The sequence below is a fragment of the Desmodus rotundus genome, chromosome 8 (assembly GCF_022682495.2).
Source record: "Desmodus rotundus isolate HL8 chromosome 8, HLdesRot8A.1, whole genome shotgun sequence".
In the NCBI taxonomy this organism is placed as follows: Eukaryota; Metazoa; Chordata; class Mammalia; order Chiroptera; family Phyllostomidae; genus Desmodus; species Desmodus rotundus.
The window spans coordinates 54,056,851-54,080,516 of NC_071394.1; the positions used below are offsets into that span (position 1 = coordinate 54,056,851).

A 23,666-nucleotide genomic window follows, 5' to 3' on the forward strand; every position below is an offset into this window, starting at 1 on the left:
CAGCTTCTTCTCAATGGGATGACTTGCAGTAAGTGATTCTTATTACTCAACCTCAAGTTTGAGAACTGCTGCACTAATTCTTTCTTTAACAGAACTGTCTCTGGGGCCAGACTGGCTGGCTTCAAATCCTGGCTCTGTCACTTGCCAGCTGTGGGCAACTTACTTAATCTCTTGTTGCCTCAGTTTTCCACTTTTTATAATGAGGACAACAGTACTATCAGCTGATATTGTAATGAGGGGACAACATGAATCAACATATGCCAAATACTTATCACTGTGCATGGCCTCAACCATTGTGCCTTTCATCTTCCCCCTGTAAACTAAGGATGATAACAGTACCTACCTTAAAATGTGTGAGATGCAAGGAGGAGCTGATGCATGTAAGTGCTTGTTTGTTACTATTAAACATCTCCCTCCATGTAGTTTATACCCTCATCAAATCTTGCTTAGAAAATCAGGATAGCTGCTGGGCTATTTCATCAAAATTTTTATGCATCATTTTGTGAATCTTCATGGTGGATCATTTTCCCATTGATTTATTCCCTATTAATCTCACTTTCTCCATTTTTCAAGTCGTGTTTGGAACATCTCAAAACATGAAATCAAACTCCACATGGAAAGGAGCTTTCTGGGTTGTGGTGGGTGGAAGCTGGCTGATGGTTCTCTCCTTATGAGAGTACATGGGGCAGTGGGAACAGCTAACTTCAGGGAAAACCTCCACAGTATTTGTAGTTTCATAGCCTTTGAGAGATGAGTCACAAAGAAGGTGCACATATGCCCTATACACAGGGGTGTCCAACCTTTTGGCATCTCTGGGGCACAGTGGAAAAAGAGTTGTCTTGGACAATACATTAAATACACAAACACTAATGAAAACTGATGAGCAATAAAAAGGTCGATGAATAAATTTCACGATATCCACCACCACTGATAAGCAAAAAATTCCTCACATATGGCGTGCAAGCCACAGGTTGGACACCCCTTCTAGTAACCTTATCAATTCAGTTCAGCTAAGCCAAGTGGGAACTAGCTTTTATTTGGCATGTTTATGAATATGTGTCGTATATATCCTGTATATATGAAAGATATTTATGTACACTGTCACATGCCATGCAGTGTTCTAACCACTTTATCATATTTATTCTTTATAACAACTTTATCACATAGTACTAGTATCCTCCTTATCCTGTTTTATATATGGGAAATAAAGCACAAAATGAGTAAGTAGCTCAAAGAAAATCAATCAAGTAATAAGAAGCAGAGCCAAGACTTGGACCCAGGTAGTCTGGAGCCAGAAGGTACATGGTTACTTAAGCGCCTTCATCTCTGGGAAATTAACACTGGAGACAACTCCCAAGGACACTCAAAGCAGGGATTCATTTAATGGAGAGGGAATAAATGTTTAAGAGAAAGAGTCTAACCTTTTGAGAAGCCTCACATACCTAGAAACTTAGTTATTGCTACTTTGCTCAGAAATGTACCACTAATTGGAATGAGATGAAGCCTAGGGAGAAAGCTGATTTAAGTACCAAAGAATGAAAAGGGAGATTATCTTGAAAAACCCTGACATTATCCGCAACCAGTGCTGCAAAGCAAGTCCAAATTCAGAGTGAAAGTGAATACAAATAAAAGGAGAAGTCATTTTATATCTTCTCTTTAAAGTATATAATTACTAAGAAAAGATGCCTTTTATGTAACATCTGTATTTCCAGGAGAAACCTAGGTGAATTTGGGGAGAGCATGATGGAACAGAGACACCTACTGGTAAGAATGAGCCTCACTTCATAAATTTCCATCATTTATTTTAAGATGGTGATTCTCATTATTATTTATATGTATTGGATATGAACAGTGTGATAGTAAGGTACAGTATCTTTTCCCAGAACATTACATTTTAAAAGGAAAAAAGTGACCCCTGACTGGTATGGCTCAGTTGTTTGGGCATCATCCCTCCAAAGCCAAATGCCACTGGTCTAATTCCCAGTCAGGGCACATACCTGGGTTGTGGGTTGGGTCCCTGATTAGGGCACATACGAGAGGCAAGCAATCAATGTTTAACTCTCACATCAGAGTTCCCCTCTCCTTCTCCTTCCCTTCCCCTCTCTCTAAAAGTTAAATACCTTTTTCAAGGGAGAAAAGTGAGATGTATCCAACAACCCAAGCACAGGATCTCTACTCATCCTTATAGGAATGCCAAGCTACTTTTTAGCATCCTGCCTCATTCACTGTGCTTGAGTAAGGCAAACACCAGGCTGGGTAAAAGGTCCCTGGGGCCCTTCATTACACCCATTTCAAGTCAACAGACCTTGATTAAATACTTGCATTCCAAGGATAGGTCAAGGAGAGGCCTCTCCCATAAGGCATTCCCATCTCAGAGGCCAGGAGCCAAGATGCTCATCCTTCTAGTGTCTCAGGGTAACTCTAGTCAGATGTTTCCCGTCCAGACTGGATGCTCCCAGGAATCAGACCTTGTCTGCTCAGATGACATTTTTGTCTCCTCTGGGGAACTCAGATGTTACTTTGCTTGCCTAGAGGTGACACTCTTCCTTCCAAAATATCATGAATGTGTACTCATTTGAATTCTCTCCTACACCATGTCCGTTGGTTGAAGGTGGAATTGCATTTTGAAAATAGTACTTTTCTAAATTTTGTCTAGGAGAAAGAGTTCAGAGAGAAGAAATGGGGAAAACAAATGAAAAAAAATAAAGTGTAGGAAAGGAGAAAAAAATGTAGGTGGATGGCAACATCACCCTTTTGCTTTAGTGCCATTAGTTAAAACACTTTGGATTCTGTTCAAAGCTCCTAAACTCCCTAGCCATAACCACATATAATTGAAAAGCCCTGATAGCTTTAGAGGAAACAGTTCTCAGTTGGGTTGTTGGTGTGCAATTGTTTATTTTGCTTGTTTTCGTTTGGTTGTGGAATCTGGAGTTACAGAAAATTTGCCTACATGGAAGTGCAGTTGGATGACACAAAAGTGACTCAGTCATCCAGCGATCCAAACAGAAAAGTGTCATCTGTTAGGGCGAGAAAACTTAGAATGAGATGATGAGATGCGTACATGGGCATTGAGAATGTAGCCAGTTATTGAGATGCACCACTGACAAAAATAAATTCATGAATACTGTTGATCATATTTTATTTATGAAACACGCATTGTGTTTGGAACTCACGAGAAAATAGCTCTCAATCAGATCTGTCCTGACCATTAATAAGCTGTAGTCTAGGGGGAGAGATGAGACACATCACTGATCTCTAAGATGGTAAGAGGAAGCCGCTGGGAAAGTGAAACAGGCAAGGGCAATGAAAGCACCCTCCACTCTGTGCATTCCCTCTTCTCCCACATCTGTTTCATTCCCAGAAAGAAAATGGACAAGAGAGGAGGTAGTTGAACAATTAGAGTTTAATTGTTTAGGAATGCAATTGTTTAGGAATGAAAAGTTAAGGGGCTGAATTAATGGGGCAGGAGGAGATGGATTGGAAAAAAGAATCTTGAAGGATGAATGACTGGAACTTAGGGACTTAGATGTGGAGCTTTAGGGTAAAGAGTTATATATAAATGTAGGTATAGACATAGAATATTAGAACAGGGAAAAAAACACTTTAATTCCCTGGTGAAAAAATGAACTAAATAGAATTAATACTAATAACAAATAAAACAGTCAAGAGGGATTTGTTGCAGAAGGTGGGGTGGAAGGTGATATCATGAATTAGAGGGGCCAATGGCTATATAGGTGGAAATATCACCCAGGAGGTTGGAAATGTGGGACTGGCCTTGGGAAACTCTTTCTAAATCAGGAGACCCATGGAGAGAATCCATGAGATCTTGTGAACCCCTCAAACCTTATGCAACGAGATGATATTAATTTGTTTATATTACAGGCTAATTTGAAATCACTTTCACTCTCATGTGCTTTTGTAGAAGTTTAGTTCAATATAAAAGATTGTTGATTGCAATGGAAGCATCTAGACATGAAAAACAGTAAATCATTAAGCTAATAAGGAAAGCACTTCCCTGTGATATATTTTTGATGAGTGCTGACATTGAGAAATGATTTAACTGTGCAGAGAGTGAGTAAATCAAAATGAAATAAACCCATCTATGCTAAGAGAAGCCAGGAATCAAAAGGTTGAATTTAGAACCAAATATACTTTCAGTGGAATGAGAGCGTAAACACTATAATCAGTTAGCTAAAAGCAGTCATTAATATGTAAGATCTTGCCCTTATTATATTGTTCAGATAAAAAAGAAAGCCAAAAAACAGGCAATATAAATGAGAGGGAATTTATTTATACTGTCCTTAAATGAGCATATAGTCATTTTATTGAAAATAAAGAATAAATTGCAAAGTTAAAAGCCTGAGACCTAGTCAATAAATCAAGTCTATTTAAAATCTCCTTAATTGACAACTATATGCCACATAAATAAGGCCAAGTATTCAGGTTTCAGTTCAGTTCAAGCAGAATTTTTATTCTGCTGATGGGGTTGAGATGATGAAAAAATATGTACATTTTATACCATTTAGTTAAGTGATAAATTTTTGACAGAATGATGGTTCCTTGTACCAAAACATATTTTTCCAGTAATATCAGCATAATTGAGCATAATAGGTGAATGTTTTGTGTATAATTTAAAGGGTCTACAAATCAAAATTATTCTCATTGCCTGAAATTCTGTTAGTAAGAATACATTCATTTGCAATAAGATATTATCTGACCCTCACAGTAGAATCAGGTTAGTAGAAAAGGCAGCAGAGAGAGAGGCTGCTGGACAGTTATTTCAATGGAGAAAGAGGTGGACGGGGAAGTGAGGGGAGCCACAGCAGGTGATATGCTGGGGAGCCCTGAGCAGCTCCAAAGAGTCCAAGAACTTGGCCCTGGCAGGAAAGGGGCACAGGAGGTGCAGAGGGCAGAAGGAGAAGCAGGCTGACATGTACCCAGGATAAATAAAAGATGCCCCACTGTGTCTCCCAGACTGGGCTGGGATGCCAATGTACAACTGGGCAGTTATGTTCTTATTTTCAACCTTTCTCATCACCATTTTGCAGAGAGCAAATTAGCTCTCTTTAGCCTATCTCTATTGCGAATGTTGGTGTTTTGTTTCTCTGCCAAATACGTGGTACCTGACAATCTCCCAACCATATCATTAGGAGATGAGCCTTATAGCAAAAAGATCAAGGAGCATCAAAGTTGTGTCCTTTGCAATGGAGCTAAGTCATCATCTGTTGGTGCTTTTTTTCTTGTGTCTGCTTAGACTTTCAGAAGCAAACACCTTCTATTTATGCAGAGAGGATGGGCTATGGGAATGACGCGATGGGGTTTTTATTACTATTATTATTATGTTAACTCTTTTATTTATATGGAAAGCTTAAAATTTGTTTTTCTCAGCTTAATGTCTCAGGAAATCAGATTGAGAATCTCTAAGGGCCACAGATGGCATTTGTTGGATTTGCATTTGCATACATAAAAATTTTATGAGGATAACACACATATTCAGTGGGCACTCTTTGGGTTGAGTGCTGCGACCTGGACAAAATCCTAGAAAATGCTTTTTGAGGAATTCTAAACCAGTTTGCAAGTAATGGGGCAAAATGAATTTTGTATATTTGATTATGTTTATGTAAATGATCCAAAACCATAAAAGAATACTCTGATACTATGAGAAAATCGATGATTCCATCTCTCCTGGTGCCCAGACCTTCAGCCTCCTAGAGGCCATTTAATGTGGTACAGCTGGCTGGCGGCAGCCGGCTCATTAGATTGCTGTTTTATGTGCTATCTGAATATAATGTGTTTGGTCATGCCTTCTGCCTGTTTGGGGAGGTCAAATTTTAGCACCTTGGCATATACAAAACTTGCCTGACATTTAGAAGGACTAGAAGTCTAAAACAAAAAGCTCTGCTTAATAACCAACTCTGCAAACAACAGCTGTGGTCACTGATAAAATAGCCCTTTATTTGTGACTAGTGTAGAGAGGGCTTTTGATCAGTCACATGTAGGTCATTTCCACCAGATCCTCAACCATAACTAGCAATATTTATCAGTATTATCATCTCCAGAGGAGAGATATAGCTGGTTATATATACAAATGCATGCATTTGTATGTGTGCATATGTTCCACCAGACTCAAAATGCTTCTATGAAAAACAGTCACCTCTTCATGTTAGCATCTTTAGCACTGCATGGAACGATAGCTCTGCCTGATCTGCAGCACAGAGGGGGTTCCCTTGGCCCTGTCCACCGTCGTCTTTCAGCACCGGCCATCTAAGGCATTTCCACAGAACCCAAGGCTCCAGAAAGCCCATTCTGAAAACCAAAGAAGGAAGTGATTCCTCTATGGAGATCAAGAGAGGTTTCTTTTTAGAAGATGATTCAAAATAGTTGTATGCCACCCAGAACATAGACTTGTGAGCAGACACTCTTTCCTACCATTGGAAGGAGAGTGTGTGGGGCAGCTTGCACACCTGACCTCCCACTGCTCTTTACAGCTGGTGAATATTTTATAGATGACAGGAAATGAGCCATGGCTAGAGGCTGTGACAGGGTGACCACATGTAAGTCAACCACTGACAATCTGCTACCTAAAAAGTATGAAATTTAAACATGAGAATGCTTGGGCTATATATAAAATTTATCTAGACATGTGTCGTATCATCAGTGTATTTTTATATGTACACTAAATATTCTGGTGGTTGAATTCTGCCTTGCTGACCAGAAACTATTGTAGACATTCTTCTGTGGAAACTTGAATATACGCAGTAGTATAAGTCACCACTAAATAAGCACCTACTAGGTGCTATATATATTTAAGCTCTAATCTTAATTTTTATCAGCTCTACTGCCTGAAGAATAGATGCCTCATAGCTGGGTGAATGACAGAACTGGAATTTGAATCCAAAACATGACCTACAGATTTTTGTGCTGGCAGTCTCACAGACATGGCACCGCTACTGGCAGTTGGGCAGTGGCCCAGGTGGCAGTGCAGCAGCACAGAGCCCAGTGCACCCTGCACTTTAGCCACAGCATCAGCAACAGCAACAGCAGAAGCACCATTGCCGTCACAGCCCCTACACCAGTGCAGCCACCCTCCCTCCCTCTGCTCTTCCTACCTTCCCTTGTACCATGGATGATCAGCTGGGTGAAGAACAGATTGCAGAATTCAAGGAAGCTCTTTCCCTATTTGACAAATATGGTGATGGTACCATCACAACCAAGGAATTTGACACTGTCATGAGGTCACTGGGTCAGAACTCAACAAAAGCTAAATTGCAGAGTATGACCAATGAAGTGGATGCTGACAGCAATGGCACCATTGACTTCCCAGAATTTTTTTACCACAGTGGCTGGAAAAATGAAAGATACAGAGTGAAGTAGAAATCCACCAGACATTCCAATTTTTGACAAGGATGGCAATGGTTACATCAGCGTCATGCCATGACAAACTCAGAGGAAAAACTAATAGATGGAGAAGTAGATGACTGCATGTGTTTGTATGTGTGCATATGTCTCACCATAGCAGGGAAGCAGGTATTGATGGAGATGGACAAGTCAACTATGAAGAATTCGTACAGGTGATGACTGACACAGGAAGACCTACTTTCAACTCCTTTTTTCCCCTCTAGAAGAATCAAATCGAGTATTTTACTTACTTCTTGCAAAAAAAAAATAATTTACTCATTCTGTTTCTATGTAGCACAACTGAATGTCAAAAATACCTTCTGCCCACACACACATAATATCTGCATATATTGGTTGGTGGTCCTGTTCCCTAAAGATCAAGCTACATATCAGTTTTACAGTATAAATACTTGTACTACATTAATGATAAGGAAGCACTTAGTGGACTCCTTCTAGTTTCATTTGCTAATAATGAATACACTGTTTGGGCTGGCCAGTTTCTCATGCATGCAGGTTGACAACACAATCAGGCATTTGTATTAAAAACAAAAAATGAAAAAACAAATTCAAAACCTATTCAAATGGGTTCTAGTGCACCTTGTTAGTATAAATTGTCATAGCTGGTTTACTGAAAGCAAACACATTTAAAATTGGTTTACCTCAGGATGTACGTAGAAAGATGCATGAAGGATAAACTATCTAGATGTAACCCTAGACTAGCAGGATGGTCCTCTTGGGCTTCCGTGTGCCCTGACCCATGGTGACGCTGACACATGCTTGTGGCATGCCCACATGTGTTGGTTTAGTGTTGTCTTCCTTGTACTGGAGTGACATGGGTGTCAGGCTATTGTGTAAACCATTTACACAAGTTTTTAAAAAGAAACTTTTACCAAGGGAGCATCTTTGGATTCTCTGTTTCAAAACATTCTGAACTGTGACTTGGAGCCAGCAGAAGTAGACAGTGGCCATGGACTTCAGCACAACCATCAACATTGCTGTTCAAGAAATTACAATTTACATCCATTCCAAGTTGTAAATGCTGGTCATTTTATTTTTCTTTCCAATAAAAAGTCCATTAACTTGCCCTGGCTGGGTGGCTCAGTTGGTTGCAGATTCGATTCCTGGTCAGGGCACCTATAAAAGCAACCAAACAGTGTTTCCCTCTTATATCTATGTTTCTCATTCTCTCTCTCTCTCTCTCTCTCTCTCTCTCTCTCTCCCCCCCTACCCCTCACTCTCATCAATAAACATATCCTCAGTGAGTATTAAGAAGAAAAGACCATTAACTTAAAGAAAAAACATGACATACAAACTAAGGTTTTGCTTTAAAAAGATGGAATCAATTATTTTAATGTTAACTATTTGTCATATATCATGTGATCTTATGTGATAAATAAACATTTACCTGATCAAAAGTTGAGTCTTTTGAGACAAATCATATCATTGAAAATCCCACATAATATTTAGAAACCGGTATTAATCAATGGTCTATCAATAATGTTAACGTCTATTAAATTTTTAATACTTTTTTTTGAAAAAAATTAAGACTTTATTTTTTAGAACAGTTTTAGGTTCATAGAAAAACTGAGTGTAAAATACAAAAAGTTCCCATAGGATGACTCCCCCACTATCAACATCCTGCTCCTAAGTGGTCCATTTGTTACAATCATTGACCAATATTGGCACATCAGTATAACCCAAATAATACTTTATTTTTTATTGTATTTTTCCCTTACCATTTATCCTCCTTTTACCTCTTCCACCCTACTCACTCCTCTCCCCCCACAATCACCATACTGTTGTTGTATGTCCATGAGTGTTTTCTTTTTTGTTCAATTCCTCCTCTCACCAACTGTCCCCCTGCCAGAGCTGTCAGCCTGCTCTCTATCTATGAGACTGTCTCTATTTCGCTTGTTAGGTCAGTTTGTTCATTACACTCCACTCTAACTGCTTATGTCACTTAGCATAATATTCTCCAGGTCCATCCATGGTGTTCCAAAGGGTAAAATCTTCTTTTTTTACAGCCAAGTAGTATTCCATTGTGTAAATGTCCCATAGCTGCTACTTCCAAATCTTGGCTATTATAAATAATGCTGCGATGAACATAGGGGTATATACATTCTTTCAAATTAGGTTTCAGGTTTCTTCAGATAAATTCCCAGAAATGCAATCACTGAGTTCCATTTTTAATTTTTTGAGGAAATTCTATACTACTTTCCACAGTGGCTGCACCAATCTGCATTTCCACCAACAGCGCAGAAGTGTTCCCCTTTTTCCACATCCTGGCTAGCACTTGTTATTTGTTGATTTATTGATGATGGCCATTCTGACAGGTGTGAGGTGATATCTCATTCTGTTTTTAATTCATATTTCTCTAACAATTCTGTCTATAAAAATTTAATATTTTAATTCAGAAATTAATTAAAATATCCTACAATGGTAGTAATGACTAGACACAATTTAGTAAATGGCATTTTCTTATAGCAAATGTTTATAAACTTAAAACAAAAATTTGCTAAATAGATTTGCTAGTAACTAATGAAACTTGATCATCCCAGCTTATATCATAGGAAATATCATAAATCCATTCAAAACCCAAATAACACCAGCTGTGCAAAACATAGTAAATAATAGGTTGGAAATCTAAATATCAGAACTGAGAAGGGATGGATGTGAATATAAACAGAAGCTGTATATAGAGAGATAACTTATCAAAGTCCTAAGTCAGAGTGATGTTGAAAGACTGAGAGTTCCATCCTTTGGGGGGATAGGGAAGGTAGCCTATCTTCTCTTCCATTGATGGAAATTATCCAAAGCTTAGCTTGGGAAATATTAGGATCAAGTTGTCACTGCATGGATCATCAAAGTAAGATGATAGTTACAATTTACTGATAACCATTCTTGTTGTTAACATATGGGCATAGGAATTATGGTTCAGTGTGTATATGTATCAAGAAACTTTTTACAAAACATTACTTACCCTTCCTGGTATTTTCTGTTATATTCTCACTTATTCTTTTCCACTTTTATTAAGTACTGATGGTGACTCTCAGAACTGATTTATGACCCACAAAGGGGTTGCTACTCACAGTTTGAAAAGTGCTGTTCTAACTCACAGATAGAGACAAAAGATGGATGGTTGTTTGCTGGAAGGAAGGGGTGTTAGAGGACTGGGTGAAAATTTCAAGGGATTAAGAAGTACACATTTATAGTTACAAAATAGTCATGGGGATTTAAAGTACCCCATAGGGAATACAATCAATAATATTGTAATAACTATGTATGGTATCACGTTGGTACTGGAAATATCAGGGGGAACACTTTATAAAGTACATATTGTCTAACCACTATGCTATACACCTGAAACTAATACAGAATCATGCTGAATGTCAACTGTAATTGAAAAGTAGACATTAAAAAGAAAAATACTATTCTAAGGAGCTCTTCATAGATAGCTGCCACCAAGCTTAGGTAGGACTTGCACACTAGGGGCTTGAATAGCAGAGAGACTAGGATACACAGTATGCTCACTGGTGCTTTTCACTTAACAATTCATTTACATAGACAACAGCAAAAGAATTCCCCAACACGTTTAATTTGTAATCCACCACCAGAGGAAGTGTTTTTAAATTTGCCAACACCAGGAACTTTCTTGTTGCTAACTTCACCATTGTAATCCATTATTTTGTAGCATTTCCTTATTTATCTTTCTCCTACATTCCTCTGGTATAAGTGACTTTTACAGCTCGTGGACCCACATATTCTAACTTGTATCAGAATGCTATTTAGAATGCATGTATTAATTACCTGCTTAACACATCATAACTACTTACTTGCAACAGTAAATAGAATTTAGTTTCTCCCAATGTAAACTGTTTTCCTGCTGACTAGGGCTCAAAACCTCTATGACTTCCATCTCTTTTTCAAATCACATCACATTTACTTTTGAAGAGCATGTGTGCTTTGGCTCTGAGCGTTCTTAGCTCCACCCCTCATGAAAGACCGGACTGTGTGTCAAATTATACAACCTGACTGAATTAGTTTCCTAGGACTTCAGAAACAAAATACCACAAACTATGTGGCTTAAAACAACAGAAATTTATTCTCTTGCAGTTCTAGAGTCCATCAAGGTGTCAGCAGGGCCACCCTCCCTCCGAAGGCTCTAAGGCAGAATTCTTCCTTGCCCATCCCTAGTTTCCAGTGCTTACTGTCAATTCCTGAAATTCCTTGGCTGCTAGGGGCACCACCCCAATGGATCTCTGCCTCCATTGTTACATCTTCCCTCTGTGTGTGTCTGTGTTTCTCGTGGCCTTCTTTTACAGACACTGGATTAGCAACCACCTTAATCAGATGTGACCTTACATTAACTGATTATATCTGCAAAGACTTATTTCCAAATAAGGTCACATTCTGAGGGTCAGCATGTACATGAATTTTGGAGGGACGCTAGTCAGTCCAGAATGCTGCCTTTCCAAAAGGACTAGGCATTAATCTAGTAATGTAACTTGTAGATCAGTTACCAGCATTCACAGAAATGGGCTTAATGGACATTTAGAAGGAAAGAATGCACTAATTTCCAACAGGAAATTATAAGAATAAAGTTCTTCAACCTGTAAAATTATATACTAGTTAATAATTCTACCCCAAACTTTGTAATTCATATGAGAATATTGGCATTTATAGAGAATCATATAACTTACAACACACTTTCACATGCATTAACAACTTCATCACTACAGTCTATTCATGTAAATAAAATCGTCATGATTAGCCCCAGTCATAAGTGAAAAAACCTTGACTCCATGTCTTGACTCAGGTCAAGCAGTTGATCTTGTAACCCAGACCCAGAAAGAAGGTCAAGTCTTCTGACTCCTCATCCAGCATTCTTTATACTGCCAAGCTGAACTGTTTCATGTGCAGGTGTTTAAAGCAATAGCCGTCAACCCCAGGCTGGGAAAGGAGGTCTGCGTGGGATTAGAGACCACTCCAGCATCACCTGTGAGGTCTTTTTCAGCTAATTGCACCCACCCAGCCAGAACCTCTGAGTAGTGTTGAAAAAACCCCCGCAAGTCCTAACAACCCACCCCATTTCAAGAACTGAGATCCACAGGTTAAAAATTTAGGGAAGAGCCTCTAAATGCATTTGTGTCTGAGGACAGAGCTTCTCCAACTTAAATGTGTATAAGAATCCCTCGGGATTCTGGTGAAAACAGACTCTGATTAAGCAGGTCTGAGGTGGGCCTGAGGCGCTGGATTTCCAAAAAGCTCCCTGGTGCTGCTGCTGGTTTGAGGATCACACTCTGATTGGCAAAGCCTTAATTAAGTATCCTTCATGATAGAAGTGACTCTATACAGATAATGGGATATGTCTCTGTGAGTGTAGAAAATGTCCCCATTTTCTACAGCTGTAAAAAGCAGGACCTCTCCATCTAGTAAACACCTCATCAGTCCCTACTAAGTACAGAAATGCTGGAGGCTGTTGAAATCGTGGTCCCCGACTGCAGCTGTCAAAAGAAGCCAAACTGGACTCCATTAAAGGTCCTTGTTTGTGATATATGGCTTCCTATCACAAAGAGCACCTGTCATCCATATGACAGAAGCCCTCAGTGAGCTGCTGCTGCTTGCTGGCCCTGGGACAGCACAGCAGCCCGCCGCTACAAGCAAACGTAAAGTGAATCATAAGTTGTCTTCAGTGGCCACTGGGCTTGGCTTCCATCAAACATTCCCCTCAGCAGAGATGCTGCATTTCAGAGAGCCCCTTGCAGGTCTTCTGTTTGCTGGCATTTCTATAATGTGGTCTAAATGATGTTGACCTCAAAACTACTTTTCAGAAGAGGTTTACTGCAGGGATTCATTAAAAGGAAACATAATGATTGCACTAGGGCTTTTGTTTTTTCTTTCTTTGAAGCTGCTGAGACATAGTTTTTAGATATAGGGATAATAGTGGAAATAAATTCTGGCAATTCTCTGTTAATGGTGATTGATGAGCTGATGAATCCAACTAAGTGTCCAAGGAACAAAGCCAGTTTTTAATGGCACTTTAATTCAGGAAATTCAGAAGACTTCCTTGCAGAAATTGGAAGTTGGAGTGGGTTGGAGAAATAATTCAACAAATAAGCATGCTTTCAGGGAACAGCTAGTATAAATGGGCTGTTAAACTGGTCTTTGGCCCATGTGATTTCTGAATATACACTTAAGGTAAAGTTTTACAAAAGAGACTAGTTCTGGCAAATAATAGAGTGTGTATCATAATGTTCTTATGGATAATAGACTGTGGTTTCACTCCAAGACAGAAATATCTCTATTTCTTTTTTTTAAGACTATTTTTTGAAGATTTTATTTGTCTTTAGAGAGAAGGGAAGGGAAGGAGAAAGAGAGGGAGAGAAACATTATTGTATGGTTGCCTCTCACATCCCCCCTACTGAGGACCTGGCCCGCAACTCTGGCATGTGCCCTAACTGGGAATTGAACCAGTGACCCACTGGTTCTCAGGTCAGCACTCAATCCACTGAGCCACACCAACCAGGGCAGAAATATCTCTATTTCTATTTCAAAACCTAAAGTTCTTATTAGAATCTCTGTAATATGAAGAAACATTACTCTCAGAAATAAATGATGATGCAAGTCAAGGATCATTTTGAGTTTTCTGTCTGAATGAGATAGTAACGGAGATATGGGAGAGCTACTTAATCTCCCTGGTAAACTTAGTCACGAACAGGAAAGACTCCGGACTCTCCATCTCCATAGCAAGTAAGGTGGAGATTCCACGTCATGAATATTTATTACCTGTTCTCCTTTTTACTGCATTGCAGTAGAAACATCTCTTGTTTTCCATTGCACCTCTACCTGTCAGTCGCACATGTTGCGGTTAGTGATCTTTCCAAAATGCACATCCCAGTGGCCATTCCCTTGCTTAAAATCTGTCGGTGGATTTTATTCCTCGAGTTTTAGCAAGCACTGGAGTCACCTGGAGGACTTGTCAGAACACAGATTGCTGGAGCCCTCCTCAGGGTTGCTGAGTCAGTAGGTCAGAGCAGGGCCTGAGAATTTACCTTTCTAACAAGTTACCACATAAGCCGATGCTGTGAGTCTGAGGACCGCATTTTGGGAAAACTGGTATTTGGAAGAAAGTCCACCAAACTCTTAATTATAATGCATTGAGTATTCTTCAGAATTTTATCATTGCTTAATTTCCCAGAAGGGCCCCAACCACACTCACATTTGTGCCTCCACCTGCACGCCTCCGTCTGCATCCAATCGCACCGAGCTACTCGCCTCCTTGAAACCAGGGCTTTCGCAAGGATGTGAGAGTTGTGCACTGCACAAATGATGGAGTCCTCCTTCACATGCTTTTCTCTCTCTTGGTACTCTCTGGAGTTAACCCTGGAATCACCATGGACTCCTCCATGATATGCCTCCTAATGGATGGCCCAGTCATGCAAAATTACTTGGAACTTTCTGAGCAAACCATGTTCTGGGCTTTGAAGCCCTTGGGTACCTGTCCTCTTAGCCTTGATCCCCTTTTCATTGTAGAAACTTCTACACATCCTTTAAGGTCTCCCTCTCAAAAAGGTGTATGATTTGAATTCTTCTTAGAGCAATGAAAATATTTTTCCAAGAGGAAAAGGAAGACTGTTATGGAATCTGGATAAAGCTGTAAATACTCTAAGTTCAAAACACTAAGTTTTCAAAATCTTTTTCTCCCTGAAGTTCTCATGAAGCATAAATTTAAAGAACTAGAAAACAGGGGAGAGAACCAAGATGGCAGTGTAGGTAGATACACTGCGCCTCCTCGCACAACCAGAACTGAGAGAAAATTGAACGGCAAGGAAGTCTGACACCAAGTAGATAAAAAAGAAACATACATCCAGACCGGTAGGAGGGGCGGAGACGGGCACCAGGGCAGAGAGGACTCGCGTGGCGGTGGCGGGACCCAGACTGGTGGAGTGTGGGATGAAAGGGGCAGGCAGTCTGACCACTAGCAGACCCTGCTGCCCCACACTCATGCACAGATAAACCAGGACTAACGGCGGAGAGCGGAGCAGACCGAGTAACCCAGGGCTCCAGCACGGGAAATAAAGCCTCAAACCTCTGATTGAAAATGCCTGTGGGGGTTGAGGCAGCAGCAGGAGAAACCCCCAGCCTCACAGGAGAGGTCGTTGGAGAGACCCACAGGGGCCTAGAGTGTGCACAAGCCCACCCACTCGGGAACCAGCACCAGAGGGGCCCAATTTGATTGTGGGAAGCGGAGGGGGTGACGAAATCCGGTGGACAGCGGAACAGGCGCCATTGCTCCCTCTTGGCCCCTCCCCCATGTACAGCGTCACAGCACAGAGACCAGCGTTACCCCGCCCCGGGGAACACCTAAGGCTCTGCCCCTTTAAAGTAACAGACGCGCCAAGACAACAACAACAAAAAAGGCCCAAATGACAGAACACTTCAAAGCTCCAGAAAAAATACAACTAAGCGAGGAACAGATAGCCAACCTATCGGATGCACTGTTCAAAACACTGGTTATTAAGATGCTCACAGAATTGGTTGAATTTGTTTGAAAACTACATGAAAAAATGAAGCCTATGCTAAGAGAAACAAAGGAAAATGTACAGGGAACCAATAGTGATGCAAAGGAAACTGGGACTCAAATCAATGGTGTGGACCAGAAGGAAGAAAGAAACATCCAACCAGAAAAGAATGAAGAAACAAGAATTCGGAAAAATGAGGAGAGGCTTAGGAACCTCCAGGACATCTTGAAACGTTCCAACATCCGAATTATAGGGGTTCCAGAAGGAGAAGAGGAAGAACAAAAAATTGAAAACTTATTTGAACAAATAATGAAGGAGAACTTCCCCAGTCTGGCAAAGGAAATAGACTTCCAGGAAGTCCAGGAAGCTCAGAGAGTCCCAAAGAAGCTGGACCCAAGGAGGAACACACCAAGGCTCATCATAATTACATTACCCAAGATGAAACAGAAGGAGAGAATCTTAGAAGCAGCAAGAGAAAAGGAGACAGTTACCTACAAAGGACTTCCCATAAGACTGTCAGCTGATTTCTCAAAAGAGACCTTACAGGCAAGAAGGGACTGGCAAGAAGTATTCCAAGTCATGAAAGACAAGGGCCTACATCCAAGATTACTGTATCCAGCAAAGCTATTATTTAGGATGAAAGGGCAGATAAAGTGCTTCTCAGAGAAGGTCAAGTTAAAGGAGTTCATCATCACCAAGCCCTTATTATATGAAATGTTAAAGGGACTTATCTAAGAAAAAGAAGATCAAAAATAGGAACAGTAAGAATGACAGCAAACTCACAGTTATTAACAACCACACCTAAAACCAAAACAAAAGAAAACTAAGCAAACAACTAGAACAGAAACAGAACCACAGAAATGGAGATCACATGGAGAGTTATCAATAGGGGAGTGGGAGGGGGAGAGAGGGGGGAAGGTACAGAGAATAAATAGCATAAATGATAGGTGGAAAATAGACAGGGGGAGGGTAAGAATAGTGTAGGAAATGTAGAAGCCAAAGAATTTATAAGTATGACCCATGGACATGAACTATAGGGGGGGAATGTGGGAGAGAGGGGGTGGGCAGGATGGAGTTGCGTGAAGGGGTGGAAATGGGACAACTGTAATAGCATAATCAATAAATATATCAAAAAAAGAACTAGAAAACAATTAAAAATTTTTCAATAAATAAATAAAGTTATTGGTGAAAATGAAAAAAAAGAACTAGAAAATTGATAAGAACTGAAAAAAGAAGGGAAGCTTCTTTTGTTCTAGGTCTGAACAAATCTAAGTTGTGTATTTATATAGACAAGGTATTTTAACAATTACACTTATAAATAAACATTAAATGGAATATACAACACTCTTAAGTGTATATTTTAATGATGTGTTTTATTATTTTTCTGGGATGCTTTACTTCTAGCTACATGAAACAGTGATAAATGAGTGTATTTGTGTGTATTCTTGTGTGGGGGGGGTGTACATGCATGTAAGTAATTTTAAATAGATAACCTACATTACTAATTTTGGGGGTGGGCTTCACATTTTATTGAACAAACCCGAGTCTACCCAGATGTATACATGGAACTATCACTTCCTTCTCTGGTTGGATTAACTGCAGGTTCCAAGTCATACTCAGCAAAAAAAAAAAAAAAATGTGATATAGAATGAATCCAGCACTTTTTCTTTTTCTTTCTTTCTTTAAATCCTCACCCCAGGATGTCCATTGATCAGAGAGAGAGAGAGAGAGAGAGAGAGATCAATCGGTTGCCTCCCATATGTGCCCTGATGGGGAATCAAACCCACAACCTTTTGTTGTATGGGACAGTGCTCCAACCAACTGAGCCACCTGGTCAGGACTACAGCACTTTTCATTAAGAAAATATACCCTTCTGTGAGGGTGAAGTCCCAAGCTGATATGCAGTCAAAAGCAGGATTCTCAAAAATTAGGTAAAAAAGAAAAAAAACAATCTTCTCAGCATAATGAAAAAAAAAAGAATTACGAAAAAGTGTAGAACTTAAACCTTCGAAAAGATTATGCTACTGGATTGGACGTGAAAAGATTATGTCACTGGTCTGTTACCAGAAAACAGGCAATTTATAATCTGAATTTCTACTGTTAAAAATTTCTATTGGTGGTTAAACCTTTTAGGCTCACTTTGGGCCATTTTAAAGCAGCAGAAAATGACTAAAAACCTGTCTTATTTTTCTTGGGTGATTAAAAAATATTTGGATTCTTCAAGGTCCATTCTCATTTTCTCCAGGTCTGTGGACTTCTCCCTTCTTTTGGGTTATTCTTTTATTCAAAGCAGATTATGAAGTGTCTGCTCTGTGTGAGGCACTGTAAGAAATTCTGTAGAAGAGATGTAATCATTGCCTTCCATAATTCTAGGATCTTGTTTGAGAAACAAAACTATCTCCTGTGAAATCATCAAATTATTATTTGAGAAGGTTGTAAGGTTTTATGGATGGAACAGAACTGATCAAAACTCTGGCCAACTAAGGTAAAGGGTAAGGGAGAGACAATGTACTGAGAAGTACTATTCAGGCAGAAAATGAGACTCCCCATAATGCGAGCTTGTCGTTCCTCCTTCTGGAACACTGCCATTAATGTGCGCCCATCCCAGCAACTCCAAATCTCCAGGTCTCTGAGATCAAACTGCAGATTTCCTGGAGGAGGAGAACCTGCCTGGGCCAGCCTGGATCAGGGATTGTCCCCTGGGTCAATATGCCGTGGAGGTAAGGTTGCCAGATCAAGTACAGAATGCCTGGTGAGTTTCCTATGAACAGCAAATACTTTTTTACTATAAGCTTGTCCTGTAAAAGAAAATGATTCAAATATAACTGGGCATCTGTATTTTTATTTCCTAAATCTGGCAGTCCTGCAAAGAGGCAGCTGAGCATAGGCAAGGCTGCCAAGGGAGACCGTGTGAGTTCCAATAACCACAAGAACTGTTGGTGACACCTTCTGTGCATTTGGTCAACCCAGGAAATAAAGGCCTCAAGCATCCAGAGGGGATAGGCCACCTAGGGATCTGGAGGCCCAAGGAGGGCTGCATGGGAAGTGGCAGGATGGTGGAGGAGGTAGTGACTGGTGGGGTGAAAGGGAATGAGGGGCAACATGCCCAGGAAGTAGGAAGGGTCCCAGCCTGGCTGGAGGGGAAATTCAAGCCAATTCAACCACCTAGAGTGATTGATAAGGAATAGAAGATTAAACTAGCTGAAAAACACATGGAACTAAAACAGAATCTTTACAAGAGTCTCAAAATCAGAGTCAGTTACCAATTCCCCACATTCCTCTGGGGATGGATCCAGATGGCATATAATTAACATAGGTTAACCATTTAAGCGTGACTTCAGAAAGTGATATGTGTTGATCTTTATTTTCCTTCTGCTCACCTTCCTGAGTTCACTTCAGCTCAGCTAAGTAGAAGAGGCAGCATCTTTGAAGGTAGGCAGCTGTTAAGAAAAGTCCAACTTGGATTCTTCTCGATTCATTTGCACCAAGAGAACCATCTGTCCTTATGGCCCTCCTAATGACACCATGCACATGAATGTAGGATGTTGAAATAATCACCATCTAAGCATTGGGGTTACACAAAATAAGGAACTGGATTCTTCTTATAGCCCAACAGGAATAGATGTATGAGTTAGGAAGTTCTCAAATAATTTAATAATTAACATTTTCAGCAATTTATAGCTTACAAAGTGCTATCATGTATTTTATCTTGTTTGTTCTTGTATTAGAGTTATCTGCAGAAACAGAATCAATAGAATATAAGATATATGCATGTACACATACATAAAATAAATTAGATAGATAGATAGATAGATAGATAGATAGATGATAGATATGTGTATAGAGACAGACAAACAGACACTAAGGAATTGGCCCATGCAATTGTAAAGGCTGGCAAGTCTGAAATACACAGGGCAAGATGGCAGACTGAAAGTTCAGGTAAGAATTGATGTTGTAATAATCTGTAGTCCAAAATCCATAGAGCAGTCCAGGCAGACTGCAAACTCAAGGATGGTTTCTGTGTCAGTCTTGAGATGGAATTGCTTCTTCTCTGGGAAACCTGTCTTCATTCTTAAGACCTTCAACTATTCCATGAGGCTCACCTGTGTTAAGGAGGGAACTCTGCTTTACTCAAAGTCTACTGATTTAAATGTTAATCACATCTAAAACATACCTTCACAACAACTTCTAGACTGGTGTTCGATCAAACAACTGGGTGTCACAGCCTAGGCAAGTTGCCACATAAAATTAACCATCACAGTTCTCAATATACTGCTATATAGTATTAATTGTCCACATTATCTAGATGGGAATACTGAGTCCCAGAAAGGCTAAGTCCCATATTATGACCACCTCCCTCCCTAAGCATTTTATTAGACTCCCTGAAGATTCATTTCTTTATCTATAAAGTAAGAAATGGAGAATTTCAAAGATTTCTTATACCTTGAGTGCTCTATGATTTTTTATGGTCGAGGTATCAAGTTGAATAAAGTTCTGTTGAAAGTATTCACTCTACTCATTCTGTACTTGTGTCCTTCCCCCCAGGCACTGAAGAGAAGAGTCTAAGCACTTATGTTGTGTTTTCTTGGGAGGGGAGTTAAACAATCCACAGAGAGGCGAGCCATGGTCCCTGCCCTTTAGGGGCTGTCAGAGGCAGAGACTTCATGTTCCTCCAGGCTGGCCCGGTCTCTGTTTCTTTGCTCTCTGGCTTCTGAAGACTTCCGTAAGAACAAATTAACTAAAAAGAGGTTGCCTCATCATTGGAGTGGGTGTAAGATTAAAGGTCTCCCCATACCTCTGTTGATCCCTTCTTGTAGAATTACTACGAATATTAAAGTTCCCTTCACAAGCCTCTGCCTAATGATTTGCTTCCTAAAATAGAATCCTTTCAAATACAGAAATATATCACGAGTAGTGAAACAAAGCTTATTTCAGGATATACTGAGAAAATATCAAAGCACTATCTTTAGTCATAAGATAACCAGAAACGCTCCTCTCAAAGAATTGTTTTTGCATGTGAGAATAAAAAACCAAAAGAAGAACTTGGTAATATGTAGAAGTTCTCACACCATTCTCACACCACCACCACCACCACCACTCCCACAAATGAAAGGCATTATGCAGGTTTAGGGCTGAATTAACTTGTATGAGGATAACTGAGTCTTTGCAAACCCTTTATTCAACAGCCCACAAATGGGGAGGGGAGAGAATTGAACTCCTGGGTTCCTGTTGCCCATAGGGCCAGAATAATTAAGTCAACTGAACCTTTCAGTCACAGTCATTCTTCACATGTGTACTGTTATGCAAATCAGCTGAGAGTTCTTTTTTTTTTTTAAATTATTTTATTGTTGTTCAGCTGAGAGTTCTTAAGCATGGAATCTCATTTGTCCTTGGATGGCCAGGGAAACATCTGAGAGAAGAAAGGAGTAGTGGTGAACCAAGGGCCACCAGCCTTAGAGGAGAGCCTGTGTGTTCAAGGAATCCAGATGCTAGAACTACAGTGAAAGATGGTTCTTCCTTTGGTGCAAATCAAAGCATTTACTTTCTGGTTTGCTACATCCAGAAGTCTGCTGGGAAGGAGCTAGAAATAGAAGATGGGTAGATGAAAATCATGAGATTCTTTTTTTTTTAATTTAACCTTTATTGTATTTTTTTCCATTACCACTAAGTCCCCTTATACCCCCCTGCCCCCAGCAATCACCACACTGTTGTCCATATCCATGAGTCCTTTTTCCTTTTTGCCCAATCCCTCTACCCCCCAAGCTCCCCACCAACTCTTCATTTCTTCCTTCAACAAATGGTTCGGCTTTTGGTTTATAGGCTCAGAAATGCCACTGTACTTTGTTTTTTGGGTTTTTTTTTTTTTTAAGTACACATGATGCTTTTTGAAGGTCTTTTCCTTCCTGTCAACTTAAATAAGTTGATTTTCTCCGAAAAAGTCTTGTTGTCTTGTTTCCCTATGTTCTTTTTTATTGCTGATCAGGATTTTTTTTTAATGTATTATATCCCACTAAGAAGATAAAGCAGGAATTGCTTAATAACTCACTCACTTTCATCTCTCAGCATGTATTTATGAGGAAGGAAGGAGGGAAGGAAGGAAGGAAGGAAAGAAGGAAGGAAGGAAGGAAGGAAGGAAGGAGGGAGGGAAGGGAGGAAGGGAGGAAGGGAGGAGAGGTTAGGGGAGAAATGTGAAACTACCTGCACTGACCTTCATTGCAAGGCACAGAAGTTTCCATGTGGTTTTGTGGAGTGCTGAATGTCAGTGAATATAAAGCAGATTATCACCCCGGGGGCCCACGCTGGAAAACTTTCTGCATATTTTAAGACTCAAGGCAAGTCAAGTTCACCTGAAGCAACCTCAATCCAAATCTTTTTTTAATTGAGATATAATGGACATAAAACATTGTATTAGTTTCAGGTGTACAACACAATGATTTCATACTTGTATATATTGTGAAATAATCACCACAGTGAGTTAACATCCATCACCACGCATAGTTACATTTTTTTTTCTTGTAATAAGAACTTCTAAGGTCTACTCTCTTGGCAGTTTTCAAACATATAGCACAGTATTGTTAACTGTAGTGACCATGTTGTACACTACATCCCAAGGACTAATTTATTTTATAAATGGAAGTTTGTACCCTTTGATCCCCTTCACCCATTTTAATCCCAACCCCTACCTCAGTCCGACTCTTAAATACTATTGGCAAACTAGATTGTTCCAAACTAGATTGTTCCAAACTAAGGTAAATAAGCTACAGTCGTCTGAGTTTGTCATGGAAACCACTGCTTAGGTGAGAGAATGTGTTTGAAAGTGTTGAAAATATGAACATTAAAGAGGTATGCGATTGTATTTCAATGGGGAATAAATAGTTTGTGTTCTTTATTTTGTCCCAGTTATGGCCAAAGCCTCTTCCAGACACATTCCCAGCTGTTCTTATGCTCATCCCTCCTTCCATATAATAGGGTGCCTCATGTGCAGGATCTGGTTTGATCCCTAACAACCTCGGAGGCAGGCAAAGTGGGAGGCACCTCATTTTGAGGATGCAGTCACTGAGGCTTGAAGTGGGAGCTAGCTGGTCCTGATGGCCAGTGATGCAGAGCATGTGTTTTAATTCCTTGTTCTGCATTCTTTCCAACACAAAACACCCATTATCTTGAAAGGAAATAAAATCAGCAAGTTGGTAAGTTGAGGCAAGTCTCCTACTGCCTGACTTCCTGTCACAAACAGAAATCAATGCAACCAACTTTTGGTACCTCTTAATATAAATGCTGGGGGCCCTGTTCCTAACCCCAAGTGATCGGAATGTCTGTGTCTAAGCGAAGAATTTAAAACATTATCAAGACAATTAAAAAAAGAAAAAAAGTTTTATCCAGAAATAATGTCTATTCCCAGAAACTAATTGCTTAGAACATACACAGTGTGATATTTTTCAAAGCCTTGCCATTTGCATTCTTAAGCAATGAAATTGTATTTTGGCAATTCAGTCTTAGTGACAGGACTAGGTGTGACTTGTCCTGGGTTTGGTTTGCAGACATGACTGGAATTAGCAAAATGCTTTAGTTTATAAACAGAATCACCAAATGTTTGAGGTAAAAGGAACCTTGGAGATGATCTAATCCAGATCACCAAGGGGGCTGACCAGCATCACACAGATAATTGTTTGGAATTTCTGCTTCATTTGCTGTATACAAACACAAGTCTATTTGCTAGAGCTAAGAGAAACCACCAGCTCTAGAGGC

General features: G+C 39.9%; 1 protein-coding gene and 1 pseudogene across 1 annotated transcript in view; both read left to right on the forward strand.

Moving 5' to 3' along the window:
* KCNB2 (potassium voltage-gated channel subfamily B member 2) overlaps positions 1–23,666 on the forward strand; it is a 384,951-nt gene that overhangs the window by 355,994 nt on the left and 5,291 nt on the right. The gene's annotated exons all lie outside the window — the stretch shown is intronic.
* On the forward strand, positions 7,123–7,622 carry LOC112320778 (calmodulin-like; annotated as a pseudogene).